Source organism: Taeniopygia guttata, chromosome Z, assembly GCF_048771995.1.
Source record: "Taeniopygia guttata chromosome Z, bTaeGut7.mat, whole genome shotgun sequence".
Lineage (NCBI taxonomy): Eukaryota > Metazoa > Chordata > Aves > Passeriformes > Estrildidae > Taeniopygia > Taeniopygia guttata.
Genome location: NC_133063.1, coordinates 33883117 through 33905215, shown reverse-complemented (window position 1 = coordinate 33905215; position 22099 = coordinate 33883117).

Below are 22099 nucleotides of genomic sequence, written 5' to 3'. Positions count from 1 at the left end.
ATTTGCACCATTTAACCTCAGACCTCATCTTGTTGCTATAGAGAAAACACTTCCTGCACAGAGAAAACAGACTTACTGCTTCTTTTCCCTCTTCCTATTCCTTCCTCTGCTTTTTTCCTTTTCCTTTTGCTCTTCACCCTCCTTTCCTTTTTTTTCTGCTACAGTGTTTCTCCTACAATGTGTCCCCAGTTTGGATTTAACCATAGAAGGTTAACTAAAGCAAATCTGGTTGTATCATGTATATAAAATTCTTATGTATAGAAATAGATGTGTCCACACATAGATCTGCATAGCCATAGGAAGAGGGCAGAAGTGAAATAAATTTATTCTTTCAGTGCTGTTTGAGTATAGATCTTTATGACTCTATTTTTCTGCTAAATCCTATTTCACATTTTGAAGAAAAGATGACTTATGTAAAGGGTTCATTAGCCCCCTGCCTTTTGTTAGAGAAGTCAATCACTTACGCACTGATGGAAGCCAAGTGTCTGCTTCAGAAAAATGACAGAAAAAGAAGCCGGTGTTCCTAATCACTCGAAGCATTATTAAGTACAAAAAAAAAAATGAGAAGAGTTCAAGTTTTTTCATCTCCCCAGATCCTGGTGATTCATGACTAATCCGTGGTGCTGGGCTTTCCATGGCATGGCATGTATAAGATAAAGCAGCCCCATAGAGCTTGATTACTGGACATAATGAACAGAAAGCCAAAACATACAATTGCAAAATAAATCATGTCTCATGGAAATGCACTGCAATACCTCTGGGATTTTCTGCTTAAGCCCTGGATCACCATTTGCTGGGAAAGCCAGACTGTTTATATTGCGATCTGTTAACATTAAACACACAACACGTGCAGCGCTGCAGCATGCAGCCTCAGCACGCAGTAGGAGATGTGCAGAACTGGAGCTCTGAGAGCAGAGAGCCACCACATTTGAGATCACAGTGCTGGGAGCCTGCAGTGCATTTCCCTGCATTACCTGGGCCAACACTCCCTTCCTGCTTTTTGCCTTTTTGTGCCCTTTCAGGATAGGCGTATCTGGGTGGGCAGCACTGCCTTTCACGAGCAGGAGCAAATGCAAGTTAGCCTCTTTCATGTTAATCAAAGCCTTTCTCTCCTTAACAACTTAGACTTCACATGGTTACAGATCTGCTACTCCCTCCTCTAGTCCTTGCATGCCCAGCCTCTTGCTGAATATTCTTGTCACCCCTTAGAGTCCTTCCAGTTCCTCATTTGTGTTGCCTTTCTCTGTGACTCCTCCAGAAAGCCTAAACCATCTTTGTGGCAAGCTTCAAGGTGACAGCCAGGGTTTATACCCCACAGATGCAGTTCCTTTGTGATTCCCTGGAGGACAAGGTGGAAATGGAATTAAAGTCAGTAGACAGACAGTCACAAGTGGTGTTCCCCAGGGCCCAGTTTTGGGGACAGTTTGGTTTAATATCTTTATCTATGATGCCTGAATGGTGTCACTATCCCTGGTAGTATTTAAAAGATGTGTAGATGTGGCACTTAGGAGAATGGATTGCTGCTGGGCCTGACAGTGATATGTTAATGGTTATAGTCAATGGTCTTAAAGACCTTTCATAACCAAAACCATTCTGATTCAATGGGAAATAAATAAATACAATACATAAAGAAAAAGGAAGTGAAAAATTGTGAGAAGGAAGAGACAATGCAGAAGAGACTACCCTAACTTCTGTGCAGAATTTGGTTTATAACCCTTTCAAAGGCTTTCTGGCAAGTTCAGGAAAGAATTCTTGGTTGTGGCTTTTATTCAAGAGGAAAGAATAATTCCCCATCCATGGCATTACTTTTTTTGTTTCTGATTAAAAACTTTGTTGTTTTAGGTGCATCTTTATTAAGAGATCAAAAGGCCAATTGAAACAAGAAGAAGCCTTCCTATTTACCACCCACACTGAGCACAAAATTAAACTGTTTTTATATAAATGGTGTTTTACCACTCAAAAGATTGAAGGATGCTTCAAGGATCCTTGATATAGCTTGGAGGTTCTCTATTTCTCTGTTTTTCCAGAGTTCATGCTATCTGGATATTTTGCTGCTTATTCTGCCACAGATGTTTAAGTTTGTACATTCTTCTTGTCCTCAAGTGTCTCTTTGCAATCCTGCTTTTCAAAATATGTAAACACTCCTTAGTTCAAGGGAGTTACTCAAAAATGTGCGTGATTTGAGCTAGTCCAGCTGCTACTGCTTTCCAGACCCCTCTCATGTCTGAGCACAGTGAGGTCTGATTTCGAGCTACAAATATATGCTAACAAGTGACAATTATTTTGTTTGGAAATTCTTGTGTCAGGGAAAATGTCAGTATCATATATATGTCTCTACAGCTAATTCAATGTTCTTCAGGTGAGCTGGCTGCCCATATGGTGTTTCTTACAGAGACTCATCAGGAAAACAGACTTTCCTGAGCTGGACTGGGTTAAGGGTTTGTGCTGCGTCTCTCCCTCAAATCCACGGGTGTTCCCAGTGGAGCCCGGCCAGCTGGGCAGTTGGGGTGAGGCAGGCAGAGGGAAGGGCTTCTCCTGGAATCTCAGAGGGCCTGGAGAAGCCCCACGTGAGTCCAAAGACGAGCTAGTCCCACAAGCGAAGAAAAAGGCGCTCTCCCTTCAGGATTGGTTCCAAGGTTTTTTAATGTCGCCTCGAAGGAGTTCTGAGTGAGAGAGGCTGAGTCCCCGCCCAAACCGGCCAGATATAGAGGGCAGGGTAAGCCTGACCAGCCAAAGGGGGAAGGACATGGGAGTGGCTCTCTGGGGGCAAAGCCTCAGAGTGACCACTGAGGAGGGGGTGAGGGAGGAGTCCCAGCCAGGGTCCAGTTACCTGGTGACCCTGGGAGAAGGGTCTGGACAAAGGGGAGTGGTCAGCAGGTGATGGACGCATCACTGGGGAGGAGACAGGGGGATGGGTTGGGGTTTGATGGACATGCAGGTACTGATGGGAAAACTGGGATGAACCAAACATATAGAGAGGGGATATACAGTGCAAACACAACTCTACAGGTTTGAAAAAGGTTGACTGACCTTTCTTTTACTTTTGTAACATCATTCCTACATCTTTGCATGAACATGCTTAGAGGTGAGCTGGTGTTAAGTCTTCAGATCATCTGTCCTTTCTCCTGCTGTTTAGACATATGCACACTCCTATTTGTGCTCCTGAAAAAGCCTGCATATTCTCTATAAAGTAGAAAACCTGATTTTCAGTCCACATGCTTAAAAGCACAAGGCATCCACACCTGATCTACCAGAGAGACTGCACAGGAGAGTGGGAATTGTGAGACCTTGACTGTCAGACCTCTTTACGTGACAGCTGGACACACGCACAGTCGTCTTGATGTCTCTCTCCTTTGGTCTGAGAACACCAGATATGCTTAATGACTTATTCTAAAGGCACACACAAAACACAGTTATGACACAGGCAATGATTTTGTTTAGCCAAACTCTATGAAAACTTGCAGGATTGGAAAACTTTCAGGAAAAACTTGAGGGGTGTATTTTTATTTCTATTTTTTACTTCTGTGCAGAAAACTGGAAAACAGTGGGCAGCATTACGGTTTTGCTTTTTTTTTTTCATAGGCAGGAACATACCCTGAATCTAAGTAAGAGTTCCAAAATCCTGAGAAAGCACACAGAACAAGACTAAAGAGAGAAAGTACTTTTTTTTTTTTTTTTTTTTTTTTTTTTTTTTAACAGCAATCCATGGGTGACAACTTCCTTTTTCAAACAAACCATTTCTAACCTAGCTGCTTGAAAACTGTGCTTGGAAACTGCTGCCAGCTTCTGAACCTGTCCTGCACCCTGTGAGCTCAGGGAAGGGGGAGCAGTCAGGGAGGTTTTATTATTTATATACCCTCCTACCCTGGCTGCATGGTGTAGAGGGCAGCAGGGACCAAACAGGCTGTGGAGGGGGGTCAATTGTCTCTCTGAGGTGTGAAGTCAGCCTAGGTGGGCAGCTGCTCAAGAGCAGCCCAGCCAGGAGAGACAGCCACAAGTGAGCCACAGGGCCATGTTGCAAGAGGGACATAGCAAAAAATGTTTGGAAGGAGTTATATGAAATGGAGACAAGCTGGACTATCCTCTTGTCTGCCTCTGGCACTTTACAAAGAGGTGGAATCTCTGTGGAGATACAGCAGAACACCACTAAATTGGGATTGAAGGACTATATGGTTATAATGAACCCATAAAATGGTATGTAAGGATTCAAGATCTGGCCCAGAGAGCAAGGATATAAATTTTGTCTTGAGGCTTGAGAAGGAGGAGCTATCAGAGTGCTCTGAAGTGAACCAGATTGGGATCCTCTCTGCTGTCTTTAAATCATGCTCAGTGGCTGTAACTCAGCCATAAAGGACAGGTCAAATAGTTTTGAGGCACACATCTGACCACCAGTGATCTCACTGACCCTGCTGGCAGTGGATCGGCTGGAGATGGGCCAGCAAAAACACCCCCAAGGGATCTGCAGGGTGTGAGGGGAAGCTCACTGGGAGCTCAGCAATGGTGTGGTCGTGTGGTGCAGGAAACAGGGAAAGGACAGGTACAACTGAAGTGCCAAAACTGAAGATATTGATTAAATAAATAAAAGGGCACAAACACGGATGCAGAGCAAAACATAAGAGGCTGCTTCAGAAGACCCCACAGTGGGGCTAACACACACACACACACACACACACACACACACACACACACACCCCAAATATAAATATAAATATAAATATAAATATAAATATAAATATAAATATAAATATAAATATAAATATAAATATAAATATAAATATAAATATAAATATAAATATAAATATAAATATAAATATAAATATAAATATAAATATAAAATGCATGGGCACCCCCAGCTGGTCCCAGAGTCCTTTTTGAGTCCTTTACTCCTCACCACAAGCTGCCTGGATGTCATCAATTGTGGCTTCTTATTTCTTGAGGCCCACTGTTGTTTGTCTGTTGTGTGGCTGCGTGGCCAATATCTGGCCTGTCCTCATCAAGGCAAGCTCCTACAAAATAACACATACGGCTTTGAAAATATGGGAGGCTTCTTCCAGAGGTGTGTTAAAAATGGCAGCCTACTGGCCCCTCTGCCTCTTCAGTGAGTGCTGAACAGTGGACAACTCTGGTGTGCATTGTCTGGCCCAAAGGCTGCACTGCAGCAGCAGAATCCATCCCACAGCAGGTACTAGCAGCAGGATGTGAGCATCCTGGGAATTTTTTTCTGTCTAGCATTTGAATAGAATTTTTAAAATTTCCTGCAGCACAGTAACAGCCAAAGTAGACATTTTATTCATTAGTGAGCACCAGACAGCGGTGAAAGAAAAAACATCTAAGTCATCTATGGAAAATTCAAGTTCTTGCTTTTTCTACTCATATTCTAATGAACCATGTTATAACAGGAAGTCTTTATAGCATTGTTGGATTTTTTTCTTAATGTCTGTGTTCTGTTATTTTACTTGCAAGGCTAACATTTTCAACAAGCATTTGCATAGCTGAAGAAGTATCAAGTTTTATTAGTGTAATTTGGTCCTTAAAAATTCAAAAACAGTTTTCTTCACAAGTGCTTTAAATATACACAAAGGTGGCTGCATTCATTTTACTGAGTTGGATAGAAGAGACACAACTCAGCTTGTGTCAAGATGTCCATGTTAGTCTCTTATTGCTTGTACCAGTGCAGGTTAACCTGGTTCAGGAACTAAAAGAAACTGCACTAATAAAAAGCACCTTTGTTCTAGTGTCTTGTATTTCTATCTGAAGGAACAAGCATTGAATGAGAACATCACATCCAGTCCAACATGTGCCAGTAAAATTTTTCTGGTGTAAGCCATGGACTCCTAAGTAGCTCAGACACTTTTGAAAATATTGCTCTTCATCCAAATAAAGTAAAAGAGCAGCCAATATTCAGAATAAGTGGCTTTACTAGTAATGTTGCTTAAAGCAACCTCCCACATGCATCACCTTCAGTGAGTAACTCCATTACTGAAACGCCTGGAAATGGTCCAAACAAAACTGTGTGTTTTCCATTAAGAGTGAAAAAAAATTACACAGCATATAAATTTACAATGAAGCCATGTTGTTTGCTATGAACTAGCAGTGACATACATGTGATTTTAGTAAGAAACCCCATAATTTCATTACTTTACGCTGTCTGTAAGTCAAGCATACAGTGAAAAACAAAGCAGATCCAGTCATTCATCAAAGAATGGTCCATCAATAAAGCTCCTGAGCCTTTGCAATCCCACCACCAGTCTGGGTGGGCTTCTGCCTCCTCCCCCTCCTCCTTCTTCCCTAATTATACCCAGCCCATTTGTGGCTGGATTTGCCCCCACAGTCAGTAGTGGAGCACTGCGCTGAGGAGGGCTGTGGCTCTAGTTCCAGTGCTTGCCCCTCTCCTGGGGCTCAGTGCTGAAGCACAAGGCTGCCACATGACACAATGCAGCAGTCCAGGCGCTCTGCCACCCCGTACCTTCCCTTCTGTTCTGCCTCTAATCCAGAGACCCAGGACAAAGTCAGCAAATGCAAGGAATAATCAAAAGCAAGAGGACATACAGCCAGATGAACAAAATATTGTGCCAAGAATCCAAACGCAGAAATTATGCCTGGCTCACGGAAATTACACCTACATGTTATATACAACTAGTCAATTAGCCCTCAGTATTTAAGTTTTCCATTTCAGTAAGGGGTATTAGGTTTATGCCCTCTGCTCCCTTTCCACCATGAGTTCTACAGTACAGGAAATACCTCTTTGTAATGTGTTTTTGCCAAATCCAGAGCAATAAATGTATGTGTTCATAGGAAAACATTTCCAACAGCAAATGAGGCCATTTCTACATCAGGACTCAAGTCACTCTGCTAAACAGCTCTGTCACCCAGCTGGCTCACTGTCAACTCGGGTGTGAGCTGGTTGGTAATCTTTTTACCTCATTCTTGGAGGAGAGTTTGGACAAGAAAGAGAGAATTACATAAGAATGCAGTTGGACACCAAAAAGTAGTAATGAAGGAAGAAAGCAAAATATATGTTCAGGGATTATAAACTAAAAGGAAATTTGTAGAAAAAAAAATTAATGGACTAAATGTAAGTGAAAAACTCCTTGTGATTAAGCTTTGCTGAACCACAGACAGAAGACTAATGGGCTGCTAAATTTGATTTTCTGCAGGCCTGGAACCGAGGAAGCCATCAAAGGACCTGCTGAAAAGTAGGATGCTGAAGTAGAGTCTATCAGGAAATGGCTGTGTTTCCTGAAAACCTGGAAGGGTAGAGTTAGTCAGCAGGTTTATCATTTAAACCCAGACCCATACAGCTGCTGAGGAGGGTCATGGAAAATCAACAGGACCATGTAGGCCTGTGGAGTGCTGTTGAAGAGGAACCAGTGATGCTTGGGAGGAGAGAAATAAAGGACTGGACCTTGCCTGAAAAACAGGAAGCAGAGACATTTAGCTCCAAAATATGACTAAAACACAGAGCAGCATCTGTTAGAGCAGATGTAGTTAACAAGAGATCCATTATGGAGGGTCTTTTCTGGAGCCTACAGCATCAAACTCACTAGCAGGTGAGATGGATGCTGGATGGGAGGATGAATCCACAACATTCTATGAAAAAACATGACCTGAATTTTCCCTGGTTTTCTCCCCTGGGGTTATGGTCCTTCCAGGCATGGTGATTCCTCAGGGGCAACCAAGAATTTTCATTCATAAATCCTAAGATGAAAAAAAGGGCTCTGGTAACGATGTCAAACTGACCCTCTGTGTGCCAGCTGCAAGCTCACTGGGACTGAGTTGCATCACACTCTTGTCAGGATGGAGGCCAAGCCATCCAGTTGCCAGACTGTTTCCTGTTGTGTTTAGTTCAGTTGGACTAATTTCTTCCTCCCCTTTGTGATGGCTGGAAACATGTTCCTTGCTTCCCACACCAGAGCCAACGCCATGGCCACAGCTATGTTTTGCTGAAACAATCAACTTGACTCTTGCTGAATTTTGTTGTAATAATTAAGTTCAGAAAGAAGGCAGTACAATTGCTCAAAATAAGCCTCATGTCAGAGTGCTTATGTCTCTCTGTAGAGACAGACCAAAAGGCAAAAAGGATTTTCCCCTGAAATTGCAAACATAACTGAATGTGAATAAAACATCTAAGACAGACAAGGCTGGTGCTATTGGAAGGGATTTCCTTCTAGCATAACTAAATTATGAAATTCTAATGGTCTCATGGCACATGAAAGCCTTCTCATTTAAGTTGTTTTGCAAGATCATTGAGTTCAGAGGTCTGCTATCCTCTCCCAGGATACTAAAGGCGATGCAATGAAAGTCTTGCTGACTTCAGGGACTTTTGGGTGGGAATGTCCCAACCGTGGAAGGAAACAGGAGTTTCATCACTGGCTCCAGGAGCCAGCACAGAGCTTCCCAAATTGCCCAGCACCAAGCGTCTGTATGGGATGTTCAGGATGCTCAGAAGGAAGGATGCTCAGGATGTCAGTACCCATTCAGCCCTTGTGAAATGAACAGGGTCTATGCCTTTATTAATGTTCAGCTCTTTATTAAAAAGTCAGCTCGGCAGGGTGCTCGACAAGGAGCTTGCTCCCGCTGTTGTAGCTTTTTCTAGGTAGCCGAAGGGTGAGCAGGCGTGCAGAATCTGTCCCTGGAGTCTCCGTGGCACGCTGGTAGCTGGAGGTGAAGAGGTGTGCAGTCCATATCTGAAGTCTCAGCAGACCGTCCTCTCTCCTTTCCTCCTGGCACACTGGTAGCCGAAGAGTGAGGGGATGTGCAGAGCCTGCTGCCGAAGTCCAGCAGCAGCTATCCCTCTCCTTCCCTCCTGGTAACACCAGGAAGTCTGTGTTCCCTCATGCCTGCTTCCCACACCCCAGTCCAGTCTGGTACTCTAGAGGTTGTGGTGACAGGTCAGACACAGACTAGAGATGTGGTTCCCTTTTCCCCAACCAGCACACCCATCCAGCCCCCTCCACTGTGCCCAGCCTTCCATTTTAGGGGTGTTTTTCATCCCCAAAACCCCCTCCCATGATTCCACTGGATTATTTTGCATCCCAGTCCTAGAATGGTAGTGAGAGTGGGGGGAGGTAGGTGATTCCCAGGAGCAATTAGCTAATTAATATTTCAATGTTAGTACTTAGTTCCGGCCAAGTGTCCCAGCCAGGCTGTTTTGTTCATAACACCTTGGGCATCTCCGTGGAAGCAGAAAAGAAGGCACTACACCAGGGGTTTAGCTGGAATGCACAACACCAACCATTCATGTCTACTTTATAAGCACATTTGTCTATTAGGTGAAACAAATGCCCTTCAGGCAGGCCAGTGGCCCTTTTTAATAAGAAAAATAGTATTCCTTTTTTATTAATTCTCCACTACATTTGCCGCAATGTTCAGTGCACAGGTGGGAACTACTTCTGGAATAAGATCATTAACTTGTTTTCACAGTTTTGCAGATAGCATACCCTAGAAAAATCATTTGTCACAGGTTTAAATTCCTACTGAAATAGATCTTTTAAGCTGTTTACAGAACAGTTTATTAAATGAAATACAGGAAGTGGTGTTACTATCTCCCAAACAGTCATGGTCTTGTCTTGTTTCTCTGGAAATGCAGGATGATCCTATTGCAATCAGAAAATCAAATCCAGATGTATGTTTCTAAGACCAAGATCAAAACCTAGGCACTGCCATCTACACTTTTTTAAGTAGGAGTTATACCTGTCTTTGACATAATCTCTGAAAACTCATGAAGATAGAAACAAAGGCCAAGTCCATACTGTTATGTGTAGTAGATATAATTAGCGCCATTTCTAACATGATATATGCGATATTGAATATTTGTTAGAGTATACATGTTTGTATTAGGATTCCCCCCACCCTCACAGGCGCAGGTGAGACCGGCTGTAGATTGGAAACTGATTTACAAGTAAGAAGGTACAGCTCGCCAGGAGATAAGCCATGTCTGGGGAGATACAGAAACCCCAGGTACTGATCGTTAGCGTGAACGACCCGAGATGGATATCATGGAAATCCTGAGGCAGATACATGTGAATACAGCATTCCCGAATTCCCGTAAATTTCATCAAGGGATTCAACAAACTCCAGACACTGATTTGTTCTCCCTCATCACCAAAAAAGAAAATTTTATTAACATATGGACTCTGAATAGAAGAAAAGACTGCTGAAATCTTGGCCTCAGGCGGAATTTTCCCTATAAAAACCACTTGTGCCAGGATGGAGGTGTGTGGGCATGGAGGAAAACCTCTGATGAGGCTGACTCCTTGTTGCACACCCAGGGCTGACCCCGGGCTCGGCTCTGTTCTTTCCTTGTGGCTGGCTAGATAGAATTTGATTGCAAAATAAACATTTTATTTTTCATATTAATTTGGCTGGACAAATTTTCATTTATAACAATACCAATATTCAGATCAAGGCAAAGTTTCCCTGTACCAAGGACTGGTATTAAGACTCTGTCTCTGTGACAGCAAGTGATCAGGCTGTGGAAAGCACAAGCATGGCTGTGGGTCACTCATAGTAGTTGAGTGAGTGTTGCCTTGGATCCTGGATTTCCTACTGTCCTAATCATAATCCTCATAATATTTTTGGAGTTTTTTAAAGGTGGAGATTAAGTTTGTAATTTGAAATAAAACCAATGCAACGGCTGAGATTTCCAAAGAAAACCTTTCCACATTATTTGAGATAGAATTAGTGCTAACCTTGTCACAACCAGTGAGAATCTTAAACCAACAGTGCAAATGTGTTTTGGAGAAACATTTCTACAATCCCCTACAAAACTGCTGCTACAAATTGTGGGCCATTCATAGAAGAAATATTTTGGCAAATTTTCAGTCAGCAGTTTTTGTCAAAAAACTGGAGCTCTGAAATCAGGTAGTGATCAACATCCAGTGGGGATAATGCCTGTTCTCTGTTACACTATCCTCTTTGGGGAAGCAAGCATGAGTTTGGAGACCCAGTAACACGGTGGCACCCTTGGCAAGAGACAGAGACACTGTCAATATTATCAAAGGTAGGTTTTAGAGTAAGTGGAACAACCTGCTTTTTCTGTAATTGTTTTTATATATTGTAGACATTTAAAACCTTGTGTTCATAGAACCTGACTATAGAAATGTATTTACTTTTTTGGTTTTTCAAAAATGTTTGTCTACCCAGTGTTCTTCTAGAAATCTAAAAAATACCTGAGGATAACACTATTTACCATTTAGTTTGATATTCACTGCTTTTATCTGCTATATAAGTCCAATAAATTTTGCACTGGTATACAGTGATTGTCTTTAAGGTATTTATTTTTCAGCAGTAAGTTGGCATCCAAAAGTAAATTGAAAAGAAGGACAACCAGAAATACAGGTGCAGTGTTTGGCATATAAGTTCCTTCTTCACATCAGTTTGACTATGTGGTGAGCTGTTCTTAGAAGCATTTCCAAAGTTTGTACTTCTGCCAAGGCACGACTCACTCCCTTGTGCAAAAATCCTCACTGTGTTGTGATGTTTATTGTAAACAGAGGTCATGGGGTGGTGTGGAGAGAGAAAAGCTTAGGGCATGTATAGGACACTTACTGAAGGATACTTTTGGCATATGTTTTATTGGCTAAAATGTTGATCTTAATCAGCTGAAGAATGCTCACAGCTTCAGGCATAGAGATGGTCCATCTTTAGAAAGTATCTAGAATATTTGGCCTCCGTTAATTATTTTTGGGGAGTTAGAAGGCTGATTCCAGTAATCAGCCAGCCCTTGCAAATCCCAGAATGTGCCTCTCCTATTTCCAGCTGCAGCAGAAGGGCTGAGGGACGAGAGCTGTTCTGTAATGACTTGCCTTCAGCAAGCTCTGAAGTACAAGACAGTAAACTCTGACAGAGTAAACAGTTGAATGAGGACAGGCTGCTGGAGGTCTTTCCACAAATGATTCATCATAGCACAGACATGTCAGGAGTGCTGACTGCATTTCCTATTATTTTGTGAATGAGCACTCGTAGTTGTTGTGGTAAGGAGAGAACTTAGCTGAATGATGAGCCTAGGAAAGGGATGTCATGACAACATTCACAGTATGGAGAGGTGTTAACAGCAGGAAGGGAGAAATTTTTTGGAAAAAGGAAATGTGGGACCCATAAAGAGGAAATGGAAACTGAAAGCACAGCCTGCATAAATGGAGGTTTTTCTCTCTAATCCAGGCCGTGGTGTCATTACAAAGTAGTTTGAAAGCTACTGCTTTGAATACTCCAATGCAGTGCACACAGTTTTTACCCAGGAGAATGTCTCTTCCTTAGAGTTGTTTAAAACAACTTCCTCATTATTCCAAAGGTGTCTTTTTCCATAACATTTGCATTACCCTTTTTATGAAATTGGTGCTAGAATGCCACTACAGGTGAGGAAAACAACAAAACCAGTACAAAGGATTTGTTTGTTTAGTTTAGAATTCATCAGTTACTATGGGATGGAAACAGCTTTTAACTCATGCTGAGACAACCCAAACACCAGCCGCCAGGAAATGCTTGTGAACCCAACTGAAATCTGAGCTACCAGCAGACCTGAGTGAGGGAAAGGCAGGCAGGCTTCTGTCCTGAGGCAACTGAGTGGAAAAAAGAAACTTGATGCAGCCACCATCTACCACCAAGAAGTCCTTGCATGCCAGAAGCACTTTACAGAATGTTTGTATTGATGCTAGACTCCAGGATGAATGTGGACCTTGGGAGAAATGGATCAAACTTTGTGCATTGGCACAGAAGGATCTCTTCATCCACAGCTGTCATCTTTCTGTAGTGAAATGGTAATATGGAAATCCATTGACATTGCATACCTTAGCTGTGCACCCAGAAAAGGCAGATTAATCATCTAGTCTGTTTTCTAAATTATCTTAAAGTGAATCAAAACATGTACTCCTGAAGAAACTACACAAAGCACCATAGTTATGTGAGATGTGCTGTAAAAAACTATCCCATTACTTGGGGTTGCTCATATTGACAAGTCTCTTCCTGCAGCTGGAAAATACATATTTCAGCAATGTGATGGCCAAGGGATTAATGGAAATTCTTGTGGGATTAATTCTTGCAAGAAAGGGTGTTATTAAGAGACCTTTCTCCTATAAAAATCTACAGGTGGTCTGGAAAAGTCTGACTGCCTGTAGTAACTACAGGCTGCTAAAACTTAGTTTGACCACTGCAGAAGCAAGCTGTCTTCCTCAAAAAAAAAAAAAGGAGAATTCCTCAGTTCCCACTAGCTGGGGATGTTGATTGCTTCAGCTCTGTTGCCATATAACAGGGCTCTTCCCTCTTCCCTCTTCATCTCTTCATCTCTTCATTTTTCTTTGACCATGCTTCTCATCTTCCAAGTGCTTCCTGACTCAGTGATGCTCTGACAGTCAGTTCTACTCCTTGTTGATTACTTGCTTTGATTCACAGCTCCTTCAGGTTACTTTCCACTAGAAAATTTCTTCTATTTCTGGCTCACACCATCTGCAAGTGCAGAATCTGAAGATTAATTTAATCTTTCTATCTTCAAAATGTTCATTTAAGGTACACATCTCTCTAGTTTGAGCTCAACTCTTAGTCTTGTGAAAAAGCCTCTCATCTGTAGCTCTGGCTGTCCCAAGCACAATTATTCAGGAATATTCAATCTCAGTGTTTCTCTGTGTCCAAGTGCTGTAAGAAGAGCGAAAGCAGTTTACATAATCTAGGAAGAAACACAGCTCCAGAGGGTGGTCTTCCAGTGACAGCTCTCAACAAATTAGCTGCACTTGTCTATCTGAAAATATGCTTATATTGCTACCTTACTCTTTTCTCTCTCATTCCCTGGCCTCTTGTTTCCCCCATCTGTTGCATGTTTTCTTAAATAGAGGACAAAATTATTCTATTTCCTGAATGCTTCTGCATCACCTAACACCATTAAGTCCTAACTTTACAAAGAACCCTTGGATACCACCCAGACTATTGCAGCAAATTTAGACTCCTTAAGTTAGGGTCAAAGGATATGTTTTGAGGATTTGTTCCAGCAGGAAAAAATAAAGGGTTTGGCATTTTGCATGTGCAAAGGTTATTGCAAAATTATACTGTTTTTTATCCCAAATGAGCCCATCCTACAGAAAGAAGTATCTGGGAGGCTCTTATCTGCCTATCCTTTCATGTTAGAGCAAGAGAAAGTGTGTGCTGCCAGAGAAATGGCATGCTAAACTCATAAGCTGCATACTTGGTGCTGTGGAGTGTCACACGTGAGATTCGGTCTCACTCTGTTGCTAAGCCCTTTAAAATGCTTTTGAACAAATAGACAGTTACTCCTCCAAGGGCTGATTCAATTATAAAACTGTGTTTTGGATCAGCAAATATATGAATCAGGCAAGATATTTTCTGATGCTCTCTGGATTCCACAACTTGAAATAATCTTGCTGGAGAAAACAAAGTCAGGACTTTAGGGAGTAGTTAACATGATTTTGGAAAGATACAGGATAGATTTGCATTTCCTGGCCATTTTTTCCTCTTTTTCCACAGCACTTTGTTCTCTTTTTTGTATGTATTAGAATTTCTCCCTTTTGTATTGCATAAGCATTCCTTTTCTGTAGCTGTATGCTATTAACAAAGATGCTGCAGTAAGAATAAAAATAGATGCATAAATGGTAATATAAATGTCTTCCCATTTATTAGACCCATTTATTTATTGATCTGTGACACCAGTTTTACTGGTTTTAGTGGGACTGAAAGAACAGTTAACTTTGACTTGGGCAAAGAGGCTTAGCTTGTCCCTGTTGCAGTTATATTGTCATTCCTGTAGTCACAGGAAGAAGATGAGTGGCTGCACGCACACAGAGACTGTTCAAATCATAGGGAAAGTCTGAGGATTACTTCATACAACTAATTCAAGACTATTCCCAGCCCAGCTCCTATCAGCAGTCTGGTTAATGAATCAAAATTCTTTGAGCTGGCAACTGTTTTCCATTAAACTGTCCTGGGATTAATTTTTGGCTAGTCACAGAGGCTGTTAGTAAGAAATAAATTTTCTGACCAAAGAACTGGTATGTGAATTTAATCACATTGCAGTGGTACAAACATATGCAAAGATGAAAAATTACTCCCAAAGCAACCCTAAAGAAGAGAAAAAATAGGATTATCTCATTCCAAATCTCTCCTTATAGTCACATGCCTTGAAATTAATAAGAAATCATTAGCAGATTTGATAATAACTCCCATTATTTTTAATGAAAAACTGCTACAGAATTACAACCACAATTCCTATTAATCAGCACAGCCCCATCAAAGCCCCTCTTCAGTTTCTTAAGCCTAAAGTTTTATCCTGAAGAAGATTACAAGAAAGGCAAGTAGCATGGATCTATTCTGCAGGACTCTAAAATACCCACCCACCAGACAGGAAGAGTATCATGCACTGCAGAGCAGCTTCAGTTCTAACTTGGAAGGAAATTATGCTGGAAAATATTTATAATAAGTTAATGCAAGATTTCAAATCTTTCATGTTTAATGTGTGTCATGAAGGATTTCAAGTAACTCTGAAATAAGTAAAGGCTATAAGTAACTCATTGCCCTTTAGACTCCTTAAAATTGATTACCAGTCACTAAAGCAATCTACTAAGCACCTATTAAAAAACTTTTTCAAGCCATTTTTGTAAGAGCCTTCATGAAAACTATGATCTATGTTTAATTTCTAATCCTTCTTCATCTACAAAAGTCCCTGTTTTGCAACAAATAACAACTGCCTCTACTTCACTGGAGCTCATGACATGATTCTCTTATTTCAAAGATGTTCTGCAAGTACAACTTACACTGATCAAAGAAAGCAGAATAGATCTCTCAGCTCCATTATTCTAAAAGTGGGATTTTTTTTCCATAAAGAAGAAGAAAAATATCTGCAGATTCATGGAGAGATAGCAAGTGTGAGATGTTTTCAGAGAGTTGCAATGCAGAAGTCAGAGCCAGGATGGGTGAGGCCCTGTGCCTGCCAGGCACATAGGAGCAGCAGATAATACACTCCTCCAGATGACAAAAGCACCGGCCCTGGCCCTGGAAAATGTATCTGTACTCTGACTAACTTGTTAAACTTACCCTGCCTTGTCCTTACTGTTCTGCAGTAAAGTAAAAACTGTCTGTTTGCTTTAACAGAAGGAAAGAGCATAAAAGAAGGCAACAAGGTAGTTTTAATACCTTGGCTCACAAAACTAGGAAAAACTCCATCACACAATTAGAAAATCAGATCTTCTGCATGCCAGTTCAGATTATTAGAAAACCTGTGGAAACCTCATGAAGAGGTGTTTGGGGGTAAACTAGTTTCCACTTTTTTCTCTGTACAGCTGGTTGTAGTTTTTAAGGACTAAATATCTTGAATTAGCACAGCAGAGTATTAAGGTCACAGCTGGCAAGGGAGAACCTCCAGAGACTCACTTTTGAGAGGGGGAGGTTAATAGCAAAGGTTGGCCACAAGGGCTGAAACTTGGAAGAATATGCATGCTTGGTGCTCTTAAGGGAGCATGAAAGGGAAGGTTTTTTTCCTCCAACTTGCCTTGTGTTTAACTGTAGGGTAAAGAGAGGAGCGCCTGTTCTACTGTCTTGTTTTTTCTAAGCAAAAATTTCCCTTGAGAAAGGGGTCGGGTTTTCTTCCCTTTCTGTACCCTTCTTCTTTATTTACAGACCCCTTATGAAAGCCCAGGAGCACCACATGGGTGCATGGCTGTGAAGAGGTCCTGCACAATGTGGTTTTTCTCTAGTTTTGCATGCTTTTCTGGTTTGTTTTTTTTTTTTTTTAGCTGCATCTCTCTCTGCTCACAGACCCTTCCACTGTGTGTCACTCATGATCCATAGCTGGGCCATCTGTACACAGAGACCTTGTTAAATGAGCCTCTGACATGTTGGCTTCACATTGTCCCTGCTACTTCCCACAGCCCCAGCTAGTCACATGCCCCCCTATAGTCTTCATGGGCTTTTAATGGATCAGCACCTGGAAATCATGGGGATACATGAGACCATGTTGGAATGTTTTGGTTTCATTTGGGTTTTCTGGTATTTGTCAGTTAAATTTTTCTTAGTATAGTATTTCAGGGCTTGGAGAACTCAGAAATAGTAGTGCCTTCTCCCTTCTTTCCCCATAGATGCTGCTTCATTCACATCAGCAGGAAAATGAGGCACATTAGTGTATTTATATCTTGAGAAAGCTGGTATTTTGCCAACAAGACACTTTCTAAATCTTTTGGGTGGAGATCTAGCTTGCACCATGGTTTAATGCCATGTACTAGCATGTTTCCTGTTGCTGTCAGAAACTCAGCTACACCAGCAAAAGCAAAAGGAGGAAGCCTGAAGAGGAATATAAAAAGCTTTTTACAAAAAAGACCAAAAAGCAGGAAGCAGCAGGCTGCCCAAGATAGATAATCCAGCCCTTGCATGTGATCTGCTTGTAATAAAATAATAGAAATCCTGAGCTATTTGCTGTGTTACCGTGCCCAGCGGAACAGAACAGCCCTGCTATTTGCCCTTTCAGAGTCTTTTTCTTCCCCATGTATTTTCAGTATGTTGCCTCTCTTTGCTTTTATCTCTGAATTTCACTTTTCTCTTCTTGTTTCATTTTTGTATTGTGCTGGAGAAGCACAGTGCAAAGAGAAGGGAGTAGAAGAGTGGCTGTGGCTCATTCCCATGCTGATGTGGTACAAAGCAGACAGGTGGCAATAAAGTGATGACTTTCATGAAGGAAGATATGTGTACCTTTTTTTTTTTTTCATTGAAAACATATGGTGAGTGCCTGTGTGGAGTTTGCCAGTTCTGAATTTTCTCAAGATGTTTAATACATTAATTTGATTACTTTGCAACACAGTCTTCAAAAACTGTCCCTGGCTTATCTTTTGAGTCAGACCATCTGGATAAAGATGTGTGTGGGTTTTGTCACTGTAAGATAGCAGGAATCCACTTTTTAATTGAACCATTGAATTATTTTGGCCTTAGGCAAGAGGCAGAGAAGAGAAAAAAAAATATTAATTTTATATGTGCGCACAGATTTTCAGCAATTTTCTATTTTCACCAGGAGCTTATACTGCTATGTTTCACTTATCTTGGCTCTCCTGCCATGAAGTTACATGTTTGCACTTGACAAATATTAGGCTTTCTTTCTAACTGGCAACAAGTTTGGGCCCAAAGACCTCAAAGTCAGGTCTTCACCAGTCCCTTTTGCTGAAAGAAGTACCCTTCTGGCCCTGCACCCACATTTTCAGCATCTCCAGACCTTCATCACACTCGGGATAAAAAATTGTCAGTTTCTTTTTTATTTTTTTTTTTAATTGATGAAATGAAATAAACTGAGATAGTAGGTCTCTGTGAAATTCCAAGTTTGCATGAAGCCAAAAATGGCACATATCAGAGATCAAGCACACTCATTTCTGTACCATTCTGGAATGAACAAAGTTTCAGCCCTTCAGTGTTTTCAGCAGTAGCCCTAAGGAGTTCTTTCACACTTTCTGCTTTTTACTTTTGTTTCATTTTAACACAATAATGCTATGTAAATCCAGCAATTCAAGTCACTTTTGAGTGTGTGACCTTGTTGCATCTTTTAAAATCATATATAATATTAAATTTTGACATTAATATCATTTCTGATTCACATACTCATCTGATAAGAAAATAAATGCATGCATAAGTGTTTTTTCTGTTTCGTCAGAAAGTTATGTCACCTCTTTTTTTTGGATCTTGGCAGCCTCTTTCTTCAGCTGTTTTGGATGGCTGTTTTGACATAATTCTTCATATGTAATGAATTATCGTGTAACAGCATACTTAAGCCATGAGATCAACTGAAGGAATATATGGAGACATTCAAAATCTGTGGTGTGAAACTTGGCATTCAAACCATAAGGTGTACAGCTACATCTCTGGTTATGTCAGAGGTTTGATGGGGAGCACAATCTCTGAGCAACTAAGACTAATGCTTGTTAGATATTGTTTGAAAAACCATGAATGAATGCATTGTTTTGGTACCAAAGCTTAACAACTACCCTAGACTCAAACATCCAAAAGTTGTGGCATTTCATTAGAAGCTATTTTTAGTTTAAAATAATGCCTTTAGGGCACTTTTGCTTGTCCCTCCTCTAGAATTTTTCCAACATATTCCTATCAGCTACAGAAATGTTCAGAGCATATGCCCAGACTCAAACTTAAAACTAGCATATGCAGAATCTGTTATCTGAAATTGAGTAAACTGGGATGCTTGTGTTTGCAACTAGATAGGGAAACTAGATGTTTGAAGCAAGTAATTTTGTGTTACTCTTTCACCTGCTTTTTGCCCTACCCCAATGAAGCTCTGATCACTCAGGTCCCCCGTAGCTTGAAGAGAACTGAATGGCCAGGTTTCACAAGCTGCCTTAAAAGGCCCAATCTGTTATTTTAAACCAATTTCTTTGCACTTTCCTGCATCAATGGCACCTCTGTGGTAGCCTGCAGTGTCAGATAGAAGTCTCCCTGACACAATTCATACCTTTGCAGACTTGTTTTTGGACAGACTGTCTTGCCCTCATATTGACGGAATTTGCAATGGAGTAGCAGAGAGTTTTCCTAAAGTACTGGCTTGGGGCAGTCTCTACAACTTGCCAAGGGGGCCTTTACTACACTTTTTTTTTAAGGTAATAGCAGCAAAGATTTGATGTTTGTAGCTAGAAACATTGCCAAAGTTTCCTCTCCTCCCTTTGGAGGCATGCCCATTAACTTGCAGTAGTGTTTGGTCCAGAAAACTGTGAGAGGTGAAGAGGTGTCTACTGCTTTTGTAGAATCTTCTCTGACCTCTGGTCTCAGAGAATGCTTTCTTCAGGACCTTGACACTAAAGCACTAACAATACAGGAGTGGATAATCTGACGGAAACTCTTGTTTGGAATGGAGGTTGCTGATTTATTGTTGTCCCTTGGGATTTGTTTTGGCTCAGCTCAAGTTCAATCCTCCAAAGTCCTGAACATCTCCTTCCAGGGTCTGGGCCTTGTTTTGTTTTCAACTGACCACAGTGTTTTATGGAACTGGAAAATTCCCCCCAACAATATTGTTTAATAGTTTATTCATAAGTCTTCCTTGGCTAGGGAGCTGAGGAACATCCTGCCCTGAGAGGGCATCCAGAGCTGCAAACACAAGCACCTCCACAACCAAAGCCCTGTAACAGCTTCCATCTTCAATGGCGTGAAACAATATGTGCTCCTCTCTGGGAGATGTACTTTCTCTGCTCAAAAGACATTGTCCCATTGTTTGAGGCATGTAATATCACAGAGGCTGTGACCTTTTTCTTGCATGACAGTCACCACTTGGCCACAGATGGGACCTGCCAAACAGGGACTGGAAGACCTTGTTCTTCTCACAGTGCTGACTGCAGGAGCTCCAGCACTTTATGTGCTGCACAGGACAGAGAAAGGCACTTTTTTTTTTTTTTTGCACTGAATAATGCAGGAAGATCACGTCTTTAGGGGAGAGTTTCTCTCCCACCTGTAGCAGGGCCTCAGCCAGAAATTTATGTGGCATCTTCACTAAATAAAAGGAGTCGGAAAGAACTTGACAAGGCACATGTGAATAAAAGGGTAGGCAGGGCACATGTATCCTCCTGAGTTTTGCCTGCTGACAAAGTGGAAGACTTTATAAATTGCATACACACACCTGTAATGAAAACATTTCAAAAAGCCAGCACAGGCCCTTGGGTATTGTATTTCTGAAAAAACCCTACAATGTCTCTACACTCTGTGGTATTAATTAGGAAAAAACTGGTTGAAAAACAGTTTATGCTGGGTTTTTTTCTGTTGTTCTGTTATTTCGGATTCAGTGGACATTGCTGTCACAGAATGAAGACATAAGGCTTGAGTGACAACAGGTTGTCCTCTAAGGACTCTCGTCTCTACCCATTCTTTCTTAAGCTCTTTAATAAAAAGTAACCTGGCACCAATACAGCCTTAAATAGAATATATATTGCAACACCTGAACACTTGCTGTTTCCTGTAAAAGTTCTACATTCCCCCTACAGCATGCATTCCTCCTCTTGACAACTGGGCAAGGAAGCATTTGCAAAGTCCAGGGATGTAATTTCACCAGGGCATTCATGGACCTACAGCTTTGCTGAGGGAAAAGATCTTGCAAAGGATACAAAAAAAGCTTTCTGGGTGTGTTTGGAAACCAAACGGGCAGAGAGTCACATTTCAACTACCATTTTCTATTAAAGAGAAGAGCTTGACACTCCACATACAGAGAGATTCCCATGGGTAATTGAGCAAATTCCAAGCTCTGCAAAAGCCCGAGGGGTAAGATTTGTCAGTTTCTGAAGTACTGAGGTGTCACAGCAACCCCTGCAAAATTCAGCTTCTATCATGAGCTAAGTGTCTGTACTGCTCCAGCAAAGTATCTGAGCACATGGTTGAAATTAAACATGCATCTATTTGTTTAGCTGAGTAGAGGAAAGGAGTAGAATTGAGGCCAGTGATAAGGAAAATGTGGTATTTTGAAGTATAGTATAAAGTCAGAGTTAACTCATTGCATTATGCACCTTTGCAGCCTGTCAGAAAAGGACTTAGACAAATATTTTCTGTGTCTTGAAAAAAGTGCATATCTTGCTTCCAGATCCTTCTTATTTTTGGAAAATATCTGTTGCATTCTTCAGAATGTGGCTTTTCCTCAGACATCTAGTTTTACCCTTCACATATACAGTTTTATATTTCTCTGCCACTGCAAGAAGTCTGCAAATGAAGTAAACCCTAATAGAGACCTGATCTCCATCCAGAAAAAAATCCTATAATGCCTCTATTTCTATTTCAGAAGACTGAGTCCCACCAAAACTGAGGGTATTTTTTATTTCTGTTCCTGAGCAACGAAGAAGTAGCACTCTAGTGAGTCCTTTCATACTGTGACATTGATTTTTCTAAAATATTTCAGGGTTTTTAATCATAACAATTTTCCATTTTTTGTTCCACTTGTAAATTTATCTCCAAAATATCTTCTCTAACTTGTGGTCTCAGTCTCCCATCATTTGTATTTTATAGTATAAGTCAAATCAAGAGATGTGAAAAGAACATGCTGAAGTCTGTTTCATTATTCAACACCTTCATGGAACCTCCTGACCACACACAGAACAGTCATGAGTAGTCTCTATAGTTTACCATGAGATCAGAGTATGCA